The sequence below is a fragment of the Malaclemys terrapin genome, chromosome 8 (genome assembly GCF_027887155.1).
Source record: "Malaclemys terrapin pileata isolate rMalTer1 chromosome 8, rMalTer1.hap1, whole genome shotgun sequence".
Taxonomy (NCBI): Eukaryota; Metazoa; Chordata; order Testudines; family Emydidae; genus Malaclemys; species Malaclemys terrapin.
In genome coordinates, this window is record NC_071512.1 from 70,886,215 (window position 1) to 70,891,150 (window position 4,936).

Below are 4,936 nucleotides of genomic sequence, written 5' to 3' on the forward strand. Positions count from 1 at the left end.
GGAGGGGCGGGGCACACAAACCTCCCGAGAGTCTGTGCGCTTCCGGGTTGTGCCGGCGCGCGCCCAAGCTGCTCTTGCTCTGCTGAAGAGGGGGCGGTCCCTTGAGGGGCGGGCATGAAGGGATCCCGGGGTTTCGCACCACTGCCGGAGCTAATAGCGATTGTTCCTGGCTCGCCCACTCCAGGGCCCGTGCAACCTTTGAATAATTTGCTTTTCAATCCCTTGCTGTGTGAATACTTTGACACCAACAGAGAAGGAGAGGAACTTCCAAACACACATTTTAATGAAGAATCAGCTTGACAGGACACGTGTGAGATAATGTCATAGAAACACAGACAGTGCAGTAATATTGTAACATTGTATTTAGAAAAAAGAAGAACAGGAGTACTTGTGGCACCTTAGAGACTAACAAATTTATTAGAGCATAAGCTTTCGTGGACTACAGCCCACTTCTTCGGATTAGGGTGACCAGATTACCACTATAAAATATCGGGAAGGGGGCGGAGCCAAAAAGGGGGGGCGGAGCCAAAAAAAGTTTTAAGGGGCCTGGGGCATTAGCAGGCCCTGCACGCTGCCCTCCCTGAGTCCCCGCGGAGCCTCCCGCCCCTTGGCCCGCCACGGGCATATGCGGGAGTCCCTGCGGAGCCTCCCGCCCCCTGGCCCGCCACGGGCATATGCGGGGCGCAGTGGGTCTGGGCGGGGGCAGCGCGGAACGGGCAGGAGCCGGGGGGGGCGGCAGGGGCCGAATCCCCGCTGCTGCCAGGGAGCCCCGCGCCTCTCCCTCCCGCTCGCGGCTGTGGCTCCTTCCCGGCGGGACGCGCCTCCCGCTGCCCCGGGCACATGCGGCGCGTGTCCCCCGCGCCTAGTCTCCCTCCCACCGGGAAGGAGCAGCTGGACGCGCGCCGCATGTGAGTGGGGCAGGCCGGGGGGGCGCGTCCCACCAGGAAGGAGCCGCAGCCGCAAGCGGGACGGAGAGGCGCGGGGCTCCCCGGCAGCAGCAGGGATTCGGCCCAGGCCCCCGCGCCGCCCACCTGGCCCCTGCCCGCTCCGCGCTGCCCCCCGACTGGACCCACCGCGCTGCCCCGCGGGCTGCAGGGCTGGAGCAGCCTTCAGGCTGCGCTCCCGGCCCCGGGTGCAGCAGCCCGGGCAGAAGCCCTGTCTCCCTCCCTTGCCCGCCCGGTGCCCGGGTGCTGGAGCTGACTCACCAGCTCCAGGATCCAGGCACCGCCGCCGCCGCCACCCCCACCCTCCAGGCTTGCACCGCCATGCTGCAAGCCTGGGAGGGAGGAGGAATGCTGGGGAAGAGGCGGGGCCAGGGCGGGGATTTGGGGAGGGAGCCAATGGGGGAATGAGGGGGCGGAGCTGGGGCGGGGGGGGGCCCGAGCGCCGGAGCGGAAGGGAAAATTTCTTCTTTGTCCAGTGTCCCGACCAAACATTGGTCGGGACGCGGGACAAAGAAGCAAATATCGGGACAGTCCCGATAAAATCGGGACGTCTGGTCACCCTACTTCGGATGCATATGCATACAAAGAAGTGGGCTGTAGTCCACGAAAGCTTATGCTCTAATAAATTTGTTAGTCTCTAAGGTGCGACAAGTACTCCTGTTCTTCTTTTTGCGGATACAGACTAACACGGCTGCTACTCTGAAACCTGTCATTGTATTTAGATAATTTCACTTTCCTCTTTTTTCATTTCTCCCTTCAACTTAGGGATAATAAAGGTCACTCGTTCCAGTCCATGTGTCCCTCCACCCCAACTCGCATTTAGTGATGCCCATATTAACAATGACAGGTTTCAGAGTAGCAGCCGTGTTAGTCTGTATCCGCAAAAAGAACAGGAGTACTTGTGGCACCTTAGAGACTAACACATTTATGGCACCTTAGAGACTTAGAAAGCTTATGCTCTAATAAATTTATTAGTCTCTAAGGTGCCACAAGTACTCCTGTTCATATTAACAATGTACAGAAGGGGATCAGATTAACATTAACCCAGCAAAACACATTTTCATGATTTCAGCTATAAATATTTCCTCCCATTTCTATAAACATTCAGTCATTGCCAGGAGGGCCGGCACCAGGCAACCAAGCACATGCTTGGGGTGGCACCTGGTAAGGGGCGGCCAATCTTGGGGTGGTGGGGGGCAGCGCGGCGCGGCATTCCGCGGGGGGGAGGGGCGCTCCGGCAGTGCGGCGCTCGGCAGGGGCGCTCGGCTGGGGGGCGGCGCGGCGCACGGCACTCAGGGAGGGGTTCCGGCGGTGCGACGCTCGGCGGGGGGGGGCGGGCTCCGGCGACACGGCGCTCGGGGGGGGTTTCCGGTGGTGGGGGGGCTCGGCCGGGGGGCACTTTTTTTTGCTGCTTGGGGCAACAAAAAAGTTAGAGCCGGCCCTGTTGCCTAGCCAATCCATGACTTTACCTGGAGCCTTCCAGGCCCCTTATTATAGTTCTTCTAACTTAATCAATCCAGTTTGTACCAGTCTATTTGTCTCCAACTTTTGCTGACTTTTACAAACAATTTTATTTAAACATATTGAGTTGGACTTCTGTTACTTTGGACAACGTAGAATTAATGAGATGAGGCTGCCATCCCTTGTTGGACATTGTTCATCGGGAATGGAGTGTGTGTGTGTGTGTTTGTGTGGGGGGGGAGGCACATGGACTAGGAGGTGTGAGCTTTACCATCCTGGCTTCCACCCTACCATTTCCTGAATCCCGAGAGGCACCAGGTTGCTGATAGTTTAATTTAGGAAATGGTTGATGAAGACCTAAGTTTCAAAATCTTGTCTGCTGCAGACACGGGAGGCTGATAAACTTCATAGTTGCAGACCAGTACAGATTTTGACATTCCCTCGCTGGCTGTGATTGTGTGTGTCACTTTCAAAGTTCTTTACTTAAGAAGCATCTATTTCTAAAAAGGTTGTGTTTATAAGATGCTGGAGAGGAGAGAACAGAGTTAAATTAAATATGTCACTCAGCTCAGCAGTTAAGAATCAAATGGATAGAACAAATGAAATGTGGTACTGTACCAAACTATGCCTCGCAAGCTGCAAAGGCCCAATTGTGTGATAGATCCAAGATAAGGGAAGTCAAAAGTTATTTATGAAGGAAACTTGAAGTTGTGGAATTCCTTCCTTGAGTGTAAATGCTGTTTCTATAACCACAATTTTCATGACTTTCTGTTTTAAAGAATTTAACAATAAGTGAGAAGCCATAATATTTGTGTGGAATATAGGTAACTTTGAGACTAAAGTGAAGTGAAAGTGAAAACACTTGAAAGCCACTCATATAGATGCACATTTTTTTCTCTTGTCTTTGGTAGGCTAGGAACCAGTCAAATAGGTCTGATTTCACTAGAGATTTCAGAGCTTCACTATTAAAGAAATCAAAACTAAACTAAATATGATCATTTTAACGAAGTTTTAAAAACTGATATTTTTGCAAATTTTTAAACTGTACAAGAAATTTTGAAACAATTTGAACATTGCCCCCACCTAGTACCAATGCAATCCCAAGCAGCTATTTGCAAACAAATTCTAAACACTGAAAGCAAGTTCACAGTGAAAATAACTGGCCAATTTGGAGGTGAAGTGAACATAAGTTTTCATGAAGTTTGAGTTAATATTCATGTTGATGCTCTTAAGATGGAAAGCATTTCTTCATGGGCATAGTGCATAATGCTTTTAGATCTTAATAGCATTCATTCAGTTCTCTTGCTGAGGTGTTATTTCCTGATGATAAATTCACAATTTTGAATTGGTGCTAAGTCGCCTAGTGGCAAAAGGAGTTACATTTTCTATTCAAGAAACGTTCTTTTTCATAGTTGTAATGTATAAGGCCAGATTCTCCACAGCATGGGTCTGTTGCACCAATCAGATGGGAATAAAGGAGCCATAATCTAGCTGCAAATTCCTGAGTAGAACTGTGCCACAGCTGAGTATACACCTCTGTCCAGTGCTTAATTTGTGCCACGGCTGACACCTCTAGGTTTGCCAGTTCATAGTTCCAGCACCTCTGGGCTTGCTGAATCAGTTATGCATGTAAAAAAAATTGCTTGAGTCCCAGCACCTCTTTCATTACAATTTAAGCACTGCCTCCGTCCCCCTTTCCCAGCTCTTCTCCAGCCTAGGAAGAAAGGCAGTAGGAATGGGAAATGGCAGAGCTATGCTATGTTACAACAATCCTCCATGACCTTATAAGCTCCATTGAGGATCTTCCATCAGTGGCACAAACTAGAGCTGCATGACAACAGCTCTAAATCCTGCCAGGATCAGCTCTAAGAATCACAGAGTTGTAACTGGCTCTCTGAGGGTCCCATCTCTGTTGCACTGAGCAGATCTCTGGTATAGGAGATAATCTTGTCTATAGTGTTTAAGAATAGTATTGTCATAGTTTTAAATTCAAATCAGTTCCTCTTGTTCAAGAGAATCAAACATATTTCTGAGTAACTCCAGCATCCCTTGACGCCCTATTCAAGACAAAAATCACCACATTGTGTATTGCAGGACCGGCTCCAGGCACCAGGCAACCAAGCACATGCTTGGGGCGGCACCTGGTAAGGGGCGGCCAATCTTGGGGTGGCGGGGGGCAGCGCGGCATTCCGCGGCGGGGAGTAGTGCTCCGGTGGCGCGGCGCTCGGTGGGGGTGCTCTGGTGCGCGGTGCTCGGCTGGGGGGCGGCGCGGCGCTCAGGGAGGGGGGGTGGGCTCCTGCGACACGGTGCTCGGCGGGGGGGCGGCGCGGGGCGCAGCGCTCGGGGGGGGTTCCGGCGGCGCTCGGCGCGGGGGCGGGCTCCGGTGGCGCGGTGCTCGGAGGGGGGGCAGCGGCGCGGCACTCGGCGGGGGGGGGGCTCGGCGGGGCGGCACTTTTTTTTGCTGCTTGGGGCAGCAAAAAAGTTAGAGCCGGCCCTGGTGTATTGTCATTTATGTACTTAGTTCAGATGCT